At 45.0% G+C, this 21,303-nt stretch overlaps 1 long non-coding RNA gene across 1 annotated transcript; it reads left to right on the top strand.

The window, feature by feature from the left end:
- Positions 1 to 6,388: 6,388 nt before the first annotated feature.
- LOC122669598 lies at positions 6,389 to 21,303 on the top strand. Its single transcript, XR_006334052.1, has 3 exons — positions 6,389 to 6,401; positions 7,290 to 7,294; positions 21,245 to 21,303. It is a non-coding gene; the product is annotated as an uncharacterized LOC122669598 (long non-coding RNA).

Below are 21,303 nucleotides of genomic sequence, written 5' to 3'. Positions count from 1 at the left end.
TTTTTAAGTTCATAAATTGGTATAAATTTCTATTTTTGTTATCAAAAACAAGTGAAACAAAACAGATTTCTCAAACGCGTTTTCTGTGCTAATTGTGTTTTTGAAACATTAATAGCACAGAAACAACAGAAACAAAATGTTGTCAAACGGTACCTAAATTCCTACTTGAATTAGGAAAGAAGTAAACTAATTCACTAACTAAAACTACTAAGAAGCTCATGCGAGCTTGATGAATCAACCCAGCCCAACTGGCTGCTGTCTTTCTACTGCCCTTCTTCTTCTTGTGGCTGTAGTGCAGTCCACCACACTTATCTATATCAAAGTTTCTACCTGCAGCTTCATATGATGTCTTTTTTGTCTAGCTTTATTTTGGGCTCAACAGGGTCTTTGATTCCCCTTAGTAGACTACAAACTAAAAGCAAAAAACCTTAGAAAACTATGGAAAAAAATCTATTATCCTTGAGTTTAATCAGTCCAACCAAAGATCTACATGTTTCACATATATCCAAGTACAAATATGTATCCAAAGATAGTTTATTCAATAAACCATGCAATTGAGAATTGATGTAGGTCCAAGCACTAGGAAGAAGAAGTAGCCTTGAGAAGGCTGTTGTTTTGTTTTTTCGTTGGAGCCTTTTCCCATACTTAGTTTTATTTCAAGTACTTTAACTAAGGGCAAATTACTTTTGAAAAGAATTTTACCCATCCCTAGGCCTACCCTTGTCTTTTGAACAAGACCTTGCTCCCTACGGCTTCACTTCGTGCTTTGTCGCTTTGTCACGTATTTAGGCTTCACTAAAAGGTAGTGAGTGGAGTTAGGCACAAAGCGATCCTCAGCAGCCGAAAGAAGCCTTGTTCGGTCTCCTACTGAAGTGGTGACTCACCTGCAACATATGGTAGCCTGCGACTTCAAAGACTCCGTAACGGACAACGGACCGCTGTGGGGCAAGGGCAACCCAATGCGTTGCTCGTTACATAACATCTCAAGCTCCGGATCACTATCATTCGGCTGACCTGGATTCGATTCCACGTGCCCCAAGGTAAGAGCATAGTGAGATACATGAATGGGGTATATAGCAAATCAAGAGAACAAGCATAACAGCCTTTGCTTCTCAGGTGGTGGCAAACAATGTTGCTTGCGTTGCGGGAGATGCCTGCCCGTAGGGCTCGGCCTGCTTCCCGCCCGAAAGAACCGCTCACTAGCTAGCCGGACTAGTGGGAGGGGGGCCTGACCGTAGAAAACCATGTCCTCTCTGTTAGTTTGCGACGCGGCCCTTACAAAAGAGTCGTATAAGGTCTGCCTCCGCCTCCCCTCTGCCTATGAATGTTTTGTAAACCCCATAATGGTCGATCCCTATCGAAAACCCTTAGTTTTATTTCAAGTACTTTAACTAAGGGCAAATTAGTCTTTTGGCCTTTAGTTATTTTAGTTGTTTTATTTTACTTTTATTTCCCCTCCACGATTTCTTTTAGGAGGATTGCTTTGTTTTGGAATCAGATTTGGATTACAAGTCTGATTGATATGTTTGAAGGAATCAGATTGGGATTTCAACTCCTAGTCTGAGTAGGATTTGATTTCAGTGTTGATTAATAAATACTCACCATCGTGGGAGGCTTCCCCACAGTTCAATTAATCAAATTTTGCTTTAAAGCTTGCTGCTATTTCTGCCATTGTTCTCTGAGTATTACATCCTTGTGGATCTCAAGGTGGATAGAGTGGGTGGACTCCTGCGACTCCTTGCATCGTGAAAATCGGGAGGTTTACTTCAAGTATTCAAGTTGCTGCCCTTGGAGTTTCCTTCAAACCAGTAAGTTGATTCTAATTTTTGTTAAACCTTCTACTTCTCATCCTCCAGCCCAAATCTAACCTCTCCATCGATTCCCCATCAGACCATAAACCAGCAATCCATCCCCTCCATTAAACCTGCAACTTTCTCCCATTCGATCCATAGCTTGATTCTCAAGCAACCCACTTCCAGCCATCAAATCATTCCCAAATTTCCATCAAATCCTTCATTCCTCCCTTCCTACACTCGACCCAAGTTACAGCCTCTAATTCCTACCCTAACCCCTCCATCACCATACTCCATTAAAAACCCAAAACCCAAACCGATAGTTAATTCTGCCCTAAAATTGCAGAATTTTCAAACTTCTCCAAACCCTATTATTTTTATCCCTTAATAACCCCCTAGACCTGCCCATCAAAACCCCATAAACCTCAACATCAACACTTCACTTAAACCCTAGTTTTGCCCTAAATTACTAAACCCTAACCCAATCGGCCAGCCTTGTTGGTGATCCTAGTACACTGGTCCCTAGTGGGAATTATTCCTACCTGGACTACATTAAGAAACTTTGATTTATATTGGCATGTCATTGTAAAAAACTCGGGTTACAAACAAAATCAAGTTGAGCTTCAGGATCTGTTATCTTTCTTGATTCTAAAAAAGAAAATGTTAGAGATGAGAAAATTATTCCAAAAGGCAACAGAAAATAAGAACAACACACTACTGGATATGGATGTGGATGTAGATGCATATTCAACAAAAAGAAGAGTCAAGGCTGCAGTAATTATCTCAGATGTAATCCAGTGAATCAACATTCCTGATCATGTTTGCAAGTGAACTAAACAAACATGGGGATTGCATGTCCCCTGTTTTTAATATTAATAAAAACTAATATTAAAAGACTGTCTGTGGTCTGTAGTCCAGCTGTGAAGTAAATTGAGGATGACTATTAAGGGTGGCTCTTTCACAGACTTGGCAAGCAAAAAAGAGAAGCCGTGTCAATTTTTGTCCTGGCTTGTATTAATTTTTTTTTATTTTTTTGGTTCAATGTTAGGATCAGGAAAAAGAGGAAAAGAGAAAAGCAGAAGCAGTAAGGAGTTCTCAATTCAGACATTAGAGATGATACACCTCCCCTTCCAATCTCAAGGAGCAGAACCCTACCCAATGCACATTATGATACTCAACAAATAAGTGAGGATATTAATGGCCCCTTCCCAACTTCCACCCACCTTTGATAGTCGATACTATTATGGTTGGTTCAGCCATTGCCCATCCATAACCAAGCCAAGCATCATCATTCACCAAAGTAGAAGCACCCCCCCCCCATCCTCAAATTTAAACTGATGTTAAAGGAATGAAATCACTTGCATTCTTTATTACTTCCACCACCCCAACCAAAAAAATATTAATCAAATGAGAGAGAGAAAGGGGACAAATGTTTCATTTTTCCTTATTTTATTCTAAAATTCTAATAACATACTAAGCAAAATTTTGGTGTTTGAATGAAGTATTAATGGACTAAACTGATTAAGACATTAACAATTATAATAACAATGAGAATAATAATAAACAAATAAACAAGAACAGATATTCCTTTTTCGAAATAGGAATATCTTGAAGGTGATTCAAAACCAGCGTACTCATTAACATACTAAACATCATTTTAGAAGCTTCCAAGCTCATTAATTTTGCAAAGACAAATACAGTGGCATATAAATTGGCTACTAAATTATGGAAGGGATAAAAAGAATTTTCTAGCAATGGATATTGTTGTTTCCAGAAGATGTTAAGCAGATGGTTGTGGAAAACAAATGGGGTCATGCTATCCCCCAGGATTGCTTAGTTGAACATTTTTGTATTGTAATTAAAAATGTTAAAAATGAAAGATAAACAAAAAAAAAAAAAAAAGGCAAATTCCCTTCTAACTTTTTTTCCTGGTTGAAGAGAATTTATTCAAAGAGGCCTGAAGAACTCATGAAAGACGGGCCCTCCTAGCCCTTCAATTAGTTGTTCATAACAAAGAGTTTTGTTGGATTGAAACACTATAGTTTAAACAAATAACTAGACTTCACAAACATGATGCGACTATGCAAGAACTTCAAACAGAATTATAATTTCAACCCTATCAGATCATAAAAATCTAAATCTTATCATGTTTGTCACTTCTATCACCCTTTAGATCTACATATCAATAACCCAACTTCTGTTCTATATTGGTAACTGCCCTGTTTACTACATTTTCTATCTTGATCTTTTCTTAACTGAAATTGGGTTGAAATATCTTCCATCTGAAAATGAAACCTATGTGATCTCATGCAAGCCATTGGCCGTTGGTTTTTTGTTTCTAGGTTCAGTCATGAGAAGATTGGGAGCTTTTTTTTTCACTTTTAAACCTTCAAGTTGCTTTTGTTTTACTTTTAAGTGTTTTATGTTCCGATTGAACTGGTGGGTCAATGGTTCAATTTAAGTTACGTTATCTTATCTGTTTGTAGTTCAAGTGATTTACTACTTATAATGGAGGTCAGCTAAGGGTATCTTAGTCTAGTTACAATTGTCTTTAGATGTTGTTATAAATAAAAAACAGGGCAGCAATTGCAGCCCACGATTTTACCCTACAGAAATTTGTTTTCTTGGCTATGGTGAAGCAGTGATCTCTGCCTTTAGGTGATTCAATGTGACAATTGATGATGAAACCAAAGCCCATAGATCCCCATTGCTAGTATCAGCCTCCTAGCTAATTTTACTAAAAGAGTCCTATTATAGTATTATGAGCAAATGCAACTCTAAGTTCTAAGCCACCCAAACACTTGGGCATTCAAACTTTGCTCCATGCAATAAGAGAGGTTCCTCTACTTCATTAGAGCCAACTAAGTATAATTGTTAAAATTGATGTGCAATGGCAACATTCCATCAGAAACAGTTAAGGGTTGCATGTTTCATACCATATATATTGGTCTAAGAGGCACCTTTGAGTTTGACCCGTGGAGATCTCAAGGAGAGAAGTCATAACAATATTTCCAAGATTATATCTCTTATAAAATATTCTGGCCAAGATCCCATGCCTTAAGGCTAACAAAGAGAAGAAAATAATAAGCTGCAGTATCTCAAAGCAAAGTTAAATGAATCCTAATGCAATACCAAGCAGAAAATACTAGACCACTTCTTCCTCTTCTTCATTACTTTCTTTCTTTCTTTCTTTCTGTTTCACCGCTGCAACCTTCAACTACCCAATAATAGTAATTCTGACCGAAGAATTGCAGCCGTGTTGCAGTGCACTCCCTTCACCATCTAGCTCCATCTCCAGCTTCATCTCAGACCATCCATCCCTCTCCTTCCCTGCAACCCCGCCCCAGCCCCTTTCCTGCAACTCCACTACCACCCCTGCTGCCGGCTCAACCATCTCCCCACCCCAACTCATGCTCCCTCCCTGTCCTGCCCTCTTCCCCCATTACTACTGCTGTCCTGTGCTGGCCTACTGCTCCTCATCCTTACAAAAAAAAATTTTTTTTTTAATCCCTTTCTTGTTGTTTGTTTGTGTTTGTCTGGGGGATAACCAAAATAAAATAGGGAAAATGCAGACTAAATTTAGATATAGTAAATGGGGTTAGGCACTTTATGCTTGAATTTTAAGCACAACTGTCTTGGTTTTCTGATTACATTAGTTGGTTGAGACACTTCACAAAAACGTTTCTGAAGGTTGAAGAAAAGGTGTCTTTCCCATTCAGTTCCAAATCTGTCAAAAGATCACGGTTTTTTTGTTTTGACGAGAGATCTTTCTCAATGTTATTGAGGTAGATGCATGTTCAGTAAGCTAGCTAATCTTCATCAGGCTCATAGTTTTCTAAATTGTTTCTAATTTCTCTTTATCTTTTCAGACTCTTGATGTTGGGATCGAGTAGAAAGCAGGAATGCAGAATTTGTTTGTGGAACTATGATTGTCCTTAATTCTTTACAAGCATCAAATCAAAAAAGAGTATAAATGCCAGGGTTCAAAATTATACAACACATATAGTGATAGATCAAGATATAGACCTAGAAATACCTAGATTCAATACTTGAAATTTGATTTTGAGCTCCTAACCCAAGGGAGATGGCCTGCTACATCAGGCCCGGCAAGGTGGCTTTGTACGAGCTGCCCTACAAGTATGCGTTCAGGCTCCCCATCCTCGGCCTGGTGGACCAGATCTTGGACCATTTCCACCTATCCCCGGGTCAGCTGGTGCCGAACTCTTGGCTGGCCGTGTACGGCTTCTACGCCTTATTTTGCGAGATGGGCCGAGGCGTAAGCGTGACGCTTTTCTCTCAGCTCTTCTTCTTAAAGAAGTCTCTAGAAAAGGGGTGGTACTATTTCAACCACCGATTTGGGAAGAGTGCGTCCCTGGGCGGCCATAAGTTTTTGGTCGGCACGCCGAGCATCAATAAGCATTGGAAGCCCCGCTTTTTCTTTGCTTCGATTCCAAATAGCCCTCTCCGAGCCGAGTGGAAGGAGATCTATTTGAACTATGTCAACAGGGTACTACCCCTGACCGAGAATGAGCTGACCTTGCTTGACTTGATCCCCCAGCGTCCGCCCCTCGATGTCCTCTAGCTTCAGGATGAGGGGTTTCTTCAAAGGTGGCATATGACCCCTGGTAGGAACCCGAGCCAAGCCCGTTTCTGTTGACCCCTTTACTTAGTCTTCTTTTCTTTTTCAATTTATTTTTGATGTTTGGTTTCTTTTGCAGTGGCCGGCCATATTCCCCCTATGGATACCGCTCGGCTAAGGGCCGAGACCCTTGCGGACCTAAAGAAGAAAAACGCTGAGAAGAAGTCCTGGGGCGAGTCCTCCAAGGCCCCCAAGGGCAAGGCCGTGATGCCGAGCCCGCCAGACGCTGTGGTCGGCCTTGAGGCCGAGAAGAGTACGGGCCCAGCGGGGTCTCCGAGGAAAGGGAAGGGCCGAAAAGGCGAGAGGAGCCAGCCGAAAGATACCAAGCGTTAGAAGCTCTTGGTCAATCTGACGAGTGGTGGCCTTCCGCCCGTGGCTTCACCCTCCAACATCTCCCGATATGTCTTGGGGAGGGTCTCGGCCCAGCAACGCCTGTGAGGCCGACTCCGGCGCCTGCTCAGGGGACTCGCATTGACGTGCCGCACATGCCAAGGAATGGCCGGACGCAGCTCGCTTCCACCGACAAAGAGAAGCTCGAGGCGCTGTCTGACCCTGAGCTCCTCTCCACCCTGTTTTAGGATTTCAACATGGTAAGTTTCCTGGTCGGCTCTTGTGATTAGGTCCGACCTGTGTAATCTATCCTAACTTTTGTTCTCGTGCTTTTTTGCAGGGCTTCGCCAAGGCAGTGGAGACCATGCTTCGTTTTGAGCGGCTCTTGACCGAGGACCACTCCTTGGGCGTCTAGTGCAAGAAAGCCTACCAGGATGCCGTTCAGAGGCATCGGGAGACCCAAGAGAAGCTTACTGCCACCGAGGCCGAAGTGGAGAGCTCTAAGGCCGAGGTGATCAGGCAGAAAGAAAAGGTCCGGGCTCTACAGGCTCAGCTCGCCAAGGCGAGGGAGAAGGCCAAGGAGGACCTGGTCATGACTCGGGACGAGGCGATCAGCGACTATCTCCAATCGAAGGAGTACGCTGATGTGTGCCATGAGATCAGGAAGCCTCCCTACGCCGAAGGTTTTGAGGCAGGCCGAGCTGATCTCTTGGCCGAGATCAAGGAGGTCTATCCCGATCTCAATCTCTCACATTTTGACGACGACGCGACTACCTTTGCCGGGGAGTTAGGAGATGAGGAGGGAGCCGAGGTCACCCAGGCTCTGCCCATTGAGGAACCTACGCAAGCCGACCTCTTCGCCCTTGACGCTGAACCCCAAAACCCCCTTGCCGAGCCTACCGCCGTGGATGTTGCCGGGGTCGCCTCCAAGTCCACCGCCGAGGAGATTGAGATGTAAAAATTTATTTTTTTTTTTTTTTGGGCCGAACTGCCCTCATTGTAACCATGCCGAGCAATCGGCCTATACTGAATAAAAAATCTATTTTTGCCAGAATTTGTCCAAGTGTTTTAGCTCGGCATTCTTAGCCTTCTTTTCCTTGTGTATGTTGTTCCATTTGAGGTTGTGGCCGAACTGACGACTCGTTCCGCCAGTCGAGCTTAGGGACTTGTCTATTTTTTACCCATGCTTCACGTGGTCTTCGATTTGGCCATACCATGCCCGAGGTCAGGGTGATTTTCACCTTGGTTAGTTAATCCGTCGTCCCCATCGGTCCGATCAGACCGGCTACCATATAAGAGGACGCGTGGCCGAGCGCAATGCCTTAGCTTAGTTTCAAACTTTGTTCGGCTCGGCCAAGGGGAGAGTTTGCTCTTATTGGTTCAGACGTCGGTCAGTCTTTGAGGACCTATCTTATGACTTGATTGTCAACCTATGAGGGCCGGTCTTTGGGGTCAGCCAGGTCTATGAGGACCGGTCTTACGACTTGGTTGCTGACCTATGAGGGTCGGTCTTCGAGGTCGGCCAGGTCTATGAGGGCCGGTCTTACGACTTGGTTGCTGACCTATGAGGGTCGGTCTTCGAGGTCGGCCAGGTCTATGAGGGCCGGTCTTACGACTTGGTTGCCGACCTATGAGGGTCGGTCTTCAAGATCGGCCAGGTCTATGAGGACCAGTCTTACGACACGGTTGCCGACCTATGAGGGTTGGTCTTCGAGGTCGGCCAGGTCTATGAGGACCAATCTTACGACACGGTTGTCGACCTATGAGGGTCGATCTTCGAGGTCCGCTAGGTCTATGAGGATCGGTCTTACGACTCGGTTGCCGACCTATGAGGGTTGGTCTTCGAGGTCGGCCAGGTCTATGAGGACCGGTCTTATGACTTGGTTACCGACCTATGAGGGCCGGTCTTTGAGGTCGGCCAGGTCTATGAGGATCGGTCTTACGACTTGGTTGCCGACCTATGAGGGCCGATCTTTGAGGTCGGTCAGGTCTATGAGGACCGGTCTTACGACTTTGATTTAGGAGCCTGCAAATACGTTAAGTGGTGGAGAAAGACTTTATTTAATTGAATCAAATGTCAGGGTTGAAGCCGAATACAAGCATGCTCAATTACTGAAAAAATTTCTTCAAATTTTCTGAGTTCCAAGGTCTCGGTACCTTCTTGCCCCCCGGAGTCTGCATGCGATATATCCCGAAGCGAATTTGCTTAGAGACTATGTACGGGTCTTCCCAATTTGGTGCTAACTTTTCTTGCTGCCTTGGCTGGGATGCAATAAGCTTTCTGAGAACAAGGTCCCCTTGACAGAAGTGCCGCTCTTTTACTCTTGAGTTATAGTACTTTGCCGTCCTCTGTTGGTATGCCATGTTCCGGAGTAGTGCATTTTCTCGAACTTGTCGAGGAAGTCCAGGTTGGCTCTCAGCCCATCTTCATAGGTCTTCTCATCGAAGTTGAGCACTCGGTACAACGATGCCATAATTTTGACTGGGGCGAGGGCTTCGGTCCCATAAGCGAGGCGAAAAGGGCTCTCCCCGGTTGGTGTTTTTACCGTCGTCCTATATGCCCATAGGACACTTGTGAGCTCTTCCGCCCATCATCCCTTGGCATCATCTAACCTTCTCTTAATGCCGACGAGTAATGTTCGGTTGGACACTTCTACTTGTCCATTTGCTTGTGGATGAGCTACTGAGATGGGCCGGAAGTCAATGTAGAAGTGTTCGCAAAACTCTCGGAAGGTCGGGTTATTGAATTACGTGCCATTATCTGTGATTAGCACTTTTAGTAGTCCGAACAGGTAGATGACCTTATCTCGAAAGAATTTCTCCATGTTCTTCTTGGTGATGGTTGCAAGGGGCTCGACCTCGACCCATTTAGTGAAGTAATCGATCGCCACTACTACGTACTTCCTGTTTCCCGATGCCGGGGTGAAATCTCTGAGAATATCCATTCCCCACATAGCGAAACGGATTGGGCTCAGCATTGAGGTCAGCTTTGTTGCTGTTCAGCTCGGGATTGGTGCAAATAGCTGGCACTTCTCAACGTCTTCAAATACCTCATGGCTTCTTCTTGCATTCTTGGCCAATAGAATCCTTGCCGAAGTATCTTGTATGCGAGAGCTCGACCACCCATGTGACTCCCGCATATTCCCTCATGTACCTCGGCCAAGGCGTACTCGGCTCCCTTCGGTCCAAGGCATCGGAGAAGAGGGGCCGAGATTGCTCTTTTGTAGAGCACTCCGTCGATCATGGTGTACTTGGCAGCTCAGATTTTGACCTTTCTTGCTTCGTCTCGATTCTCCGGGAGTAGGTCATTTTCCAAGTAGTTGACAATGGGGTCCAACCAGGTCTGCCCATCCTCTTCAATGTGCTTTACCCTTTCTTCTTGTAAGGATGGCTTCTCCAAGATCTCTATGTACACTAATCGGCTCAGATATTAGAGGTCGGCTTCGGCCAACTTTGATAAGGAGTCAGTCGCGGCATTCTCTTTTCTCAGTATTCGAGTCATCTTAAAGTGCTCAAGTTCGGAAATCATACCTCGTGCTCGGCTCAGGTAGGCTATCATCCTTTCGTCTTTCGCCTAATAGTCTCCATTGACCTGGTTGACCACGAGTTGGGAGTCTCCTTGCACCTTCAACCGCTTTACGCCCATTGCCTTGCTGACTCGAAGTCCGGCTAGGAGGGCTTCTTACTTGGCCTCATTGTTCGAGGCGGGGAACTTGAACCTCAGGGCATATTGGATCAAAAATCCCTCAGGACTTACCAAGATCAAACCGGCCCCGCTTCCTCCGAAATTGCTTGAGCCATCGACATTCATGGTCCAGGTCGGGTCGAATGTAGCCCCAGCCTCTTCTGCCATTTTTTCTTCCCCGACTTCGAGGTCGGGCCTTGTGCCTTCGGCAATGAAGTTGGCAAGGGCTTGTCCTTTTATCACCGTTCTTGGACGATAGCTTATATCGTACTCACTCAGCTCAACAGCCCAGGTGATCAGCCGTCCCGAAACCTCAGGTTTGTGTAATATCTTCTTGAGTGGCTGGTCGGTCAATACCACGATCGGATGAGCTTGGAAGTATGGCCTTAGCTTCCTTGCGACTGTAACAAGGGCGAATGCTACTTTCTGGAACCCAGAGTATCTTGTCTCGGCGTCGACAAGAACGTGGCTGATGTAGTATATGGGTTTTTGAGTTCGACTTTCTTCCCTAACCAACACCGTGCTGACCGCTACAGGGGTAGCGGCTAAGTAAACTTGAAGCTCCTCTTTTGGCTTGGGTCGACTCAGAAGAGGCGGGTTCTCCAAGTATTTCTTGAGCTCTTCAAAAGCTTGCTGGCATTCATCCGACCATATAAAGTCCTTCGGGTTCCGGATATTCTTGAGGGCCTTAAAGAACGGCAGACACTTGTCGCTCGACCTTGACATGAATCGTGCCAAAGTCGCCACTCGCCCGTTCAGCCTTTGTACTTCTCGGATCGTCCTTGGAGGGCTCATCTCTTGGATGGCCCTGATTTTTGCCGGATTGGCTTCGATGCCTCTGGCAGAGACCATGAAGCCGAGGAACTTTTCTGAGGTCACGCCGAACGCACACTTGGCGGGTTCAGCTTCATTTGGTTCTTCCTCAATACGCCAAAGGCTTCTTCCAGGTCGGCCAAGTAGTGTTCGGCCTTCAAGGTCTTCACCAACATGTCGTCCACGTAGACTTCCATGTTCCTTCCGATCTGCTCGCGGAATATATAGTTCACGAGCCGCTGGTATGTCGCTTCGGCATTTTTCAATCCAAACGGCATGACCTTGTAGTAAAAATTTTCTTGGTCGGTCCGGAATGCCGTGTATGGCTCGTCCTCCTCATGCATCATGATTTGGTTGTAGCCGAAATATACGTCCATGAAACTCAGCATCTCATGACTGGCAGTGGCATCGATCAAGAGGTCGATCTGAGGTAGCGGGTACTCATCTTTTGGACAAGCCTTGTTGAGGTCGATGTAGTCGACACACATTCTCCACTTCCCGTTCGACTTGGGGACCATGACTACGTTAGCCAGCCAGGTCGAGAATTTTTCTTCTCGAATGAACCCTGATCGACGGAGCTTCTCCACCTCTTCTTTGATCGCGATTTGCCAATCAAGGGCATAGTTCCTTCTCTTCTATCGGATTGGTTTTTGGCTTGGATCTATGCGGAGCCGGTGTTCAGCTATATGCCTGGGTATGCCCGACATGTCGGCAGTCGACCAGGCAAAGACATCGGCGTTCGCCTTTAAGAAAATTTCGAGTTGATTCCTCTGATCTTCATTCAGCAATGATCCAAGCTGGACCACCTTTGCTGGGTCCTCATCGCTAAGGGGGAACGGGGTCAGGTCTTCTACGGGTCGTCCTCTCCTCTCGATGAGCTCATCCCGCTGATTCTCGGGGAGGTGTTCGACGCACATTGCCATTCCTCGGACATTGCCTCTGTTTTGCTTGATAAAAGTAGCACAGCACTCCTGTGCCTTCTTCTGGTCGCCTCGGACTTCACCGATACAGTTCTTAGTGGGGAAATTCATCTTCAAGTGCATTGGGGAGATGATGGCTTGGAGAGCGGTCAGTGAAGGGTGGCCCAGTATGGCGTTGAAAGCCACTACCGACCGTACTACCATGAATTTGACCTGGATTGTTGCCTAGCATGGAGCTTGCCCGATCGTGACCAGCAGGCCGATTGAACCCTTAATGGTCGCAGCAGCTCCCAAGAACCCATAAAGGGAGGTGCCCTCCAGCTTGAGCGCTTCGTCGCCGAAGCCAATATACCGATACGCGTCTAGTGACATAAGGTCCACGGATGCGCCGGTATCGACCAATACTCGATGGATGGGTCTCTTTGCAATTTTTACCTGCACCACTAAAGCATCGTCATGAGGCAAACTTATACCTTCGAGGTCGATTTCGGTGAAGGAAACCGTCGCCGCTGGCTTGAGCTTCTTGGTGGGCATCTCGGTGACTCTGACAAACTGGGTGTTTTCCTTGGCCTTGAGAGTAGTCTCTTGTCCGGGCCCTCCGAGGATGGTGTTTATGGGAGCTCCCTTATCACTGCTCGGCCCGGACCCGTCCTCTTTCTTCTCAGCTCGGGCTTTATCTTCATCTCGCTCGATTCGCCTATTTTCGGGCCTCGGCTCGGTTCTTCTTTGATCGCACTCTTCAGGTCACCGATCCCCACGCTCTTCACGGCCTCCCTTGACATATCACTTCAAGTGGCCAGCTTTTATCAGCTCTTCGATTTCTCTTTTCAGCTGATAACAATCCTCGGTGTCGTGGCCGGTGTCCTTGTGGAATTGATAATATTTGTTGGGATTTCAAGATGACCCCGCTTGCATAGGTCGGGGCCGGCGGATGTACCCACCGTCTTGTATTTGCATCAAAATCTCCTTGCACGAGGTATTCAGCAGGGTGTAATCGGGGCTTCGAGCTCGATCCGATCTCTTGGCTCGGCGATCCGTCCTGGGCCGTTTGTCTTCCTTACGATCATCGGTTGCCGGCCTTTTCTTATCGGCTCGGCCTTCGTTTCCCTTCCGGGCCTGGAGAACCTCGGCCATATTTACAAATTCATTACACCTCTCCAAGAACTCGGCCAGGTTTCTGGTCGGCGTCCTTGATGAGGTCCATGTCGGCGACCCTGTTGCTCAAAGCCGTATGGGCCGTGACCTCATCCAAATCCTTGATGTCTAAGGATTCCTTGTTGAAGCAGGAGACGAATGCTCAGATCGACTCATCGGGCCTTTGCTTCACGCTGAGGAGGTTAACCGTTGTCTTCTTGTGTTTCATACTACTCTAGAAGCGCGTGACGAAGGCTCGACAAAGTTGAGCGAAGCTTGTTATGGAGTTTGGCGGCAACCAGGAGAACCATGAGGTCGTCGCGCCCTTGAGGGATGCAGGGAAAGCTCGGTAAGAAACAATCTCGGTTCCCCCGTACATGGTCATCATCTCATTAAAGTAGTTGATGTGATCCGTCAGGTCGGTCGTCCAGTCATATCGGTCGAAGGGGGGAGGTTTGAACCCGATGGGTAGCGGTGCAATCATGATCTCAGGAGGATAAGGGTGACTCCCGACCAGTGAATAGGTGTCCGGGGTCGCTTGTTTCTTCAATCCCTCCACTTGCTCCGCCAAGTCTCGTAGCCGCCTCTCCAGCTCGATTTCAGATGCTCGGCCAATTGGCTCATCCACCCGATACAAATTATTTTGCTCGCTCGGCCTAGGTCGACCATTTGGCTCCTCAGCCCGAGGTCGGTAGGCTCGGTCGTCCCGTTGTGGTCGGCCATTCTGGTCAGCTCGGTCAGCACCATCCTTCCTTATTCTTCTTTCCACCTGGAAGTTGGACCCACGGGGGCTCCCCTATTGTTCTTCTCAGGGAGGCGAGCTTTGACGCCGGGAGGTATGACGAGATCCTTCTCCTTGTCTCGCAGCGCATCTCCCATTCGGCTCGTTCCCTTGTTCTCAGACTCCCCTCGGCTGCCCATCCTCTCTGAGTCGTCCAGAAAATACCGACCTCCTTGCTACCGAGCCTGTTGGTTCGATTTCCTACCTTGTTCCCGGGCTTCGGCGATGCTCTTGCTCATCCCATCGAGCGCCTCTGCTAAGGCGCAGAGGGGGAGTCTTCTAACGAGACGGGTGTGAGGATGCGGCTCGGTTAGGCTCGACCCTACGTCGACCACCATTTTGCTGTAAGTTTCTCTCTGCGCGGACCGGGGTTGGAGGGGGTGCGACCAGTGGTTGGCCCATCAGCCCGCCTCTGGCCATCTGGTTCATGAAGGTACGCAGCATCTCGTTGGTGTGGAGCATCTGTAGCTGCAAGTCCATAACTTGTCGATTATTTGCCGGGGCTTCGGGGTCCAAACTCTTTGGTAAGGGCGGCGGCGCTGGTAGGCCCAGCCCGCACAAGTTTGGCTCGGCTTGTACCCGATCAATCGCAGTTGTGGCTAGCACACCTCCCCCATTCCCACCCTCTGGTGGGGGAATGGGATTGATCGTGGTGCCCATGATGGGCTACGCACCCCCACCCGAGGGGGTCTTCTGTTAATCCCTTGCCTCGCCTGCCCAACGGGCTGTGGCTCATTCGTACGGGAAGTCGAGCCATGCTACCCTGATCTCGTGTGCACCATTATTGTTGCTCTTGAAGTTGGTAGAAATGACGATGACCTGCTGATGTCATTCCCACAGACGACGCCAAATCTGTTGCGGGTGAAAACCTCCGATGCTCGGTTCGCCCACGGATGAGCCTACAAAAACCAAGCGATGAGCACAAGAGAGCCGGTGCGGCTCCGACCAAGGACTCTCCGACGCTCAAGTCAGGTCTCCAATGCAACAGCGTAACTGCGTAGTGAAAGCAAGATGAGGAATGGTGCTCCATACCTGGGTATTTATAGAGTGAGGATGAGATGAGGCGGTTGGGAGAGTCCTAGTATGGTAGGAGTCCTTCTTTCGGAAGGCTCTCTCATGTAGAGCGGAGTGGAGAGCTATTTTCGGGGTCGGGCTCTTATTAAGGTAAGAGTCCATGTAGAGTGTGACTTCGTATTGCGTTGGGATCATGACTCGATTCTTATCCCGTGATTCTCGGGATGCACTGACGTGGCCCCGCGATCCCCGGTGGGGTGCTATGGTAGCTTCCGTGGAGGAGGGCTCAGCCTGGGAGGTCGGCCCGAGAGGTTGGTCTCGGCAGTCAGCTCGACCAGGAGTTTATGGCTGACCTGTGTGAGCTCGGCCTCAGCCCCCGGCTAACTTATGCGAGTCCGGCCCTATCAGGTGACTTATCGGAGATCGGGTCGGCCCGATTTCCTGCTTGGCTCAATTTGGTTCTCAGACTGAGGTCAGGTCAGCCATGTGGCAGCCTCTGATTGGTGGGGTGTTTTATGCCTCATCAGGTTGTTTCGATTTGGAATATTGCTGAGAATGGAGTTTAATAAAATAAGGATCATCAGAGATCAGATTACGCCATCGTTTACATAAGCACTTGAGTCTCAAGAGGATCTTCACAGGTAGCCTCGAAAGAACGTTAATCAAAATATCTTCAAACTCAAAAAGCCGATCTTCATGGCCCAAACATTATCTCTTAATCGTCGTCTTCTCGTCCATATTCTTTTCTCTGTCCACAGAAACTAAAACCCTGAAACTCTTGAACGAGTGAGCGATATCCGAGTGACTGAGAGGTACAGTTGGGAATTTAAAAACCTTATTTCAAGGGGCATATTCATAAAAATACTAAAGCCTGATTTCAAGGGGCATATCCGTTAAAATAATAAAGCCTGATTTCATAAGGGCATATTCATAAAAATATTAAAGCCTGATTTTAAGGGGCATATCCATCACGACATCATGACGCCGGTATATCAACAATGTACCTGAGTCTCTCTATGTGCCAACAAATGACATCTCACATTCTCACCAAACTACATCATAGTATTATTTGAATTTTGGAATTTCAAAATTTAAATCATAAATAATCTCAGCATTCTGTTATTTTTGGGTATAAGAGAGCTTATATTAATAATAAGGGCTCATGTTCTCTGTGGCGCAACGCAGGCTGCACTCAAACACATGGGTCTGCCACTTAGGGGGTAGGGTGGTCATTGTGCCCACCCCCATGTGTCTGGGCATAGCCTGCGCCCTCAGCACAGAGAACATTCTCCTTAATAATAAATAGAACTTGAGATATTTATAATATGTATGAATGTCATTCAATTAATATCATTCCGAACAAGTTTGGAAAGAGTCTCTGTGAGGCATTCAACACTAAGACGGACATGGACTAGTTGAGCAGTCGTCAGTAGTGGCTGAACCTCAATCATTTTCCCCTCCAAAGAATCCAGATCTGACCTATCGGCGAGGAGGAATATTATTATAGCTTCTCCATCTTCCATTTTTTTTTTTTTTAATGAAAAGAAAAACTTCTATTAATGAGTTAGAATAGATACATAGGGATCACAATTCCTGTAAGTTCTGAATTTACTCCTATACAAATTGGATAACCAAGAAATTATAGAGTTATCCCAAGTTAGCTGAATTCGAGTATCATCATTTACAACAATATTAAGATCAAGAAGTAAAGGCACTAAATGCCACGGCCAAGGTTCTTTTATGGGTTGAGGAACAAAAAGTAGAGATTCCTCTCTAATGCACCAAATTTCTTTCAGCTGGAGGTCAACAAGCTGAGCCATCTCAATTCCCTTCTTCATTGCCGTGAACTCTGGCTCCAGTGGGTGTCGAGTATCCATATTTCCAAAGTCTGCCAAAATGGGGTTCTCTTGCAGAATGACACAAAAGGCCCATGATGCTGCTTCTAATCCTGGTTCAAAGGATCCTGTGCAACATAAGATTGGAAATTCTGAGTAAGGTAATTTTGGTAATGCACCAATATCACCAAAATCATTAGTGTCGATATTATCATCAGCATGGTCAGAATAAAACCTCAGATTTCCTAAACAAGGGGGGAAATATAAAGTTTAGAAATCCATCGATTAATAAAAAACATTAGTCGATAGGGGTCGGGCTCATTTTTTCCAAAAATTACTTTGTTCCGGGTTTCCCAAATAAAATAGTATGTTATTATAAAAACAGAGAAAAGCCAAGTTACAGTTTTATGATCAAAACTCCTTTTCTTTAAGAAAAAAACAACACAAAGCTTCCAAAGAAGGGACAGAAAGGTGCTCAATTTTCAATCCAAGGGATCCTGCAGCCCAGATATGCTTGACCCAAGGGCACGAAAGAAGGATATGCCAATCAGATTCCATGGCTGATTCACAAAGAACACAATTAGTATTGATTGTCATCCACTTTGAAATAGTTTCTTTTGTCGGGATTCCTGCATTAAGAACACGCCAAAAGAAGATTTAAAACTTAGGATGGATTGATAACTTCAAAAAAAAAATTCCACCACCTAGATTTTCTGGGAGTATGATGGAAACCATTAAGAGTAATGAAATTAGCTGCTCGTTTAGTGGAAAATTTGCCATCTTTGGCGAGAATGCACAACCATTGCTCCTCCTCAAAAGAAACAGGAAAGTTAGAAATTCTATGAACAAAGCAATTAGGAAGAACCTAAGAAAGTAAAGAGGAATCCCAATGCATCGAAGGGCAAAAATGACTTACCATGTCTTGACGAAGAGTCAGATTGAGAGAAGAGGGAATAGAGCATTCCTTAATAGATGGTATCCATGGGTCATTCCAGAAATCAGATGCACAACCATTACCTATCTTTCTGAACACCATGCGTTTAAGAGTTGGGAGACAACCAACAATACTATTCTAAGCCCACGACCCTCTTTTAGTGATAACTTTAGGATTGAAAATTGATTTTTGAGGCTAGTATTTTGCTTTGAGGACTTTGGCCCATAGGGAAGATGGTTGAGTAATTAGTCTCCAACCCAATTTGAGAATCAAGGTAGAATTTTGGACTCATGCTTTTCTTATTCCCAACCCCCCCCCCTTGTCATTTGGCCTGCAAATCTTATCCCATGAAATTAGATTTAGTTTTCTAGAAGTTGTGCTATTATTCCAAAATTTGATACAAATAGAGTCCAAAGATTTGCAGATTTTGTTGGGGAGGGAGAAACATGACATAATGTAGGAAAGAATTGAAGACAGGACCGATTGAATCATCACACGACGACCTGCATGAGATAAAAAATTAGTTTTCCATGATGCAAGTCTGTGATTAACCCTATCAACAATATAAGCAAGGTCCTTGATTTTAGATTTAGAACAGAATAAATTAGTTCCAAGGTAAGAAGATGACTTAGCCATTTCTTTAATTTCAATCACAGAGCATAATTTGCGCTTTTCTGAGGTAGGAACATTCTTATTGAACCAGAGACCACTTTTGTCCAAGTTTATTTCTTGTCCTGAAAGATCAGAAAATAAATCTAGAATGGCTTTTATAGTAGTGAGATCCTCAACTGAGGCCCAACAAAAGATAAAGGTGTCATCTGCAAAAAGAAAATGAGAAATTTCAGGGGCAGTTCTGGCCACTTTAATTCCTCTAAAAAGTCTGGGATCTCTATAAGTGGCCAGAAGTCGGGATGGGACTTCCATAACAATAATGAAGAGGTATGAACTGAGGGGGCAACCTTGTCGGATTCCCCTGGAAGGCTTAAAGAAATCAAAGGGGCTTCCATCTAATTTAATAGAGAAAGATGTAGAAGATATAAGATTGAATATCAGCTCACCCCATCGATCACCTAAGCCGAGGAAATTAAAAATAGATTAGATGAACCTCCATTCCAACCTATCGTAGGCTTTAGACATGTCTAGTTTTATAGCAACAAAACCACCCTTACCTTTCTTATGGTTGAGATATTGAAAATTTTCATGGGCTATAATGATGCTGTATGAGATCTGTCGACCAGGGATGAAGGCTGCTTGGAAGGGAGAGATAAAGGAAGAAAGGTGTGACTTCAATCGATTAGCTATGATTTCGGCCAGGATCTTATAAGAGACGTTACATAAGTTGATTGGTTTGAAGTCTGAAACCTTGCAAGCCGAATCATGCTTAGGAATAATACATATTAAAGTACAATTAGTACCATGAGGCATAATTCCATTAGTAAAGAAATTACGAACAAAATAAAGAATATCATTTGAGACTAGATCCCAAAACTTTTGAAAGAAACAAGCCTGAAACCCATCCATACCTGGAGCTTTCCAAGGGCCACAAGGAAAAAACCACCTTTCTTACCTCTTCCAAAGAAGGTACTTCACATAGAGAGGAATGACTTCCCAAAGGAAAAGCAGGAGGAAAGAGGCATTCCACAAAGGAAGGGTTCAAAGGTTCGCAGATGGTGAAGATATTCTTGAGGTAGTCCACAAAGGCATGTGCAATGTCCTTAGGAGCATCCACACGTGACCCATCATCCAACATAAGAGAGTCAATTCTTCTTTTTCTCAAGTTGTTTTTTGAAATTGTATGGTAAAATTTTGTATTTCTGTGCCCGTCACGAATGTACAAGTGTCTAGATTTTTGGATCCAGAAAACTTCTTCAGCATCAAAGATCCACTTTAAGTGGTTGGATAATGATGAGAGTTCCTTGGATGGGGGGAATCAAGATTCTCCAAAGAAAAAAAATTATTAAAGAGGTTATTATTGATGGAATCAATCTGTCCAAATGCATTACAATTCCAGGGCTTAAGCAGGTTTGCAAAAGAATGGAGCTTCTCCGGAAGTGGAGTATGTGCCAGATTAGTCCAATTATTAAAACAAAAGAGGGCAAAATCAAGTTGGTGAGTTCAGGCTTCCTGAAAATGGAATAATTTCCGGTAAGAGGGTCTAGGAGTATTAGTTGTAAGCAAGATTGTGTTATGATCGAAGCCCACAGAGGACAGTTTAGAAAGCCGATAAAAGGGGAAAGAGAGAAGCCAATCTTGATTAGCCAGAGTTCGATCAAGACATTCCCTAACAAGGTTAGAGGGTTTCTGTTTATTGGACCAAGTAAAACAAGAGCCCAGCAACTAAGAGCCTGCTTGATAAGCTTATGAGAAATAGTTTCTGGTGTTTTTCTGTTATGAGAAACGGTAAAACACCCAAAAATTGCTTGATAACGAAGTGTTTTTTGTGAGTGCTTTTGGAAACATAAATCAAGATTTATGCTCCCTGGAAGACTTTTGACAGAACATGTTGGACATGTTCTGTCGTTCTGTGCTGAAAATTAAAAGTTGTGCTCGATAATTTCAACAAGTCAACATGCCTTTTCATTTTCACAACCACAAGCCTGTTGTCCTCTTCACCAAGGTCTGAGAAGAAAACCCTAACGGCTGAGGTCGAGTTGATGCTGCCATCATCGAAGCCATCATAGGTACTCTCTCTCTTTGTCTTTCTCTCGGTCTCTCGCTCTCTCTCTCTCTCTCTCTCTCTCTCTCTCTCGCTCTCAAGCTCGACCTCCGAGCGACTCCCTGAGGGATCTCTCCTGTCTCTCTCTCTCTCGCTCTCTCTGTCTTTCTTTCTTGCTCTTTCGCTCTCTCGCTCTCTCTGTCCCTCTGTAACTAGATGCCCTTTTGTCTCTTAAAATCTTCTCCTTCTGAATTCAAACCAAACTGAATCAATTTCATTCTTAGTGTTTTGCCACGGCAACCCAATAAAACTGAATCAATTTCATTATGTACCTCTGTAACTAAATGCCCTTCTGTTCCTGAACTTTAATAGTGAATTCTGGAATAAAAAATCTTCACATTTTGTTTTGATGTCTATGACTCAATCTGAACCCTGGTATTATTTTCTTTCAGAGTTTGATTTCTTCCGGTCTCTATGGTTCATCATGCATCAGTTTCTTTATTCTATATTTGAGGCCCAAATTCTTGGTGTAGCTCTATAATTACAACTATCAACAGATTGTTTTATGGGATGTTGAAGTTGTAGATATTTTTTTGGGTTGGTGGTGTATGGATCCTGTTATTGAAGATTTGTCTAGTTAGAAATTGCATCTTTTTTAGTTCACAGTTTAATTTTCTAGGTTAAAGATGAGAAACCCAATTGCTTGGTAGCTCGCATTCAAATTTGGCTTTTTGAGCAGAAGGATTTGAGGATTGAAGGGTGTATCATC

This window comes from Telopea speciosissima, chromosome 1, assembly GCF_018873765.1.
Source record: "Telopea speciosissima isolate NSW1024214 ecotype Mountain lineage chromosome 1, Tspe_v1, whole genome shotgun sequence".
Taxonomy (NCBI): Eukaryota; Viridiplantae; Streptophyta; class Magnoliopsida; order Proteales; family Proteaceae; genus Telopea; species Telopea speciosissima.
This window is presented reverse-complemented; position numbering and strand designations above follow the sequence as displayed.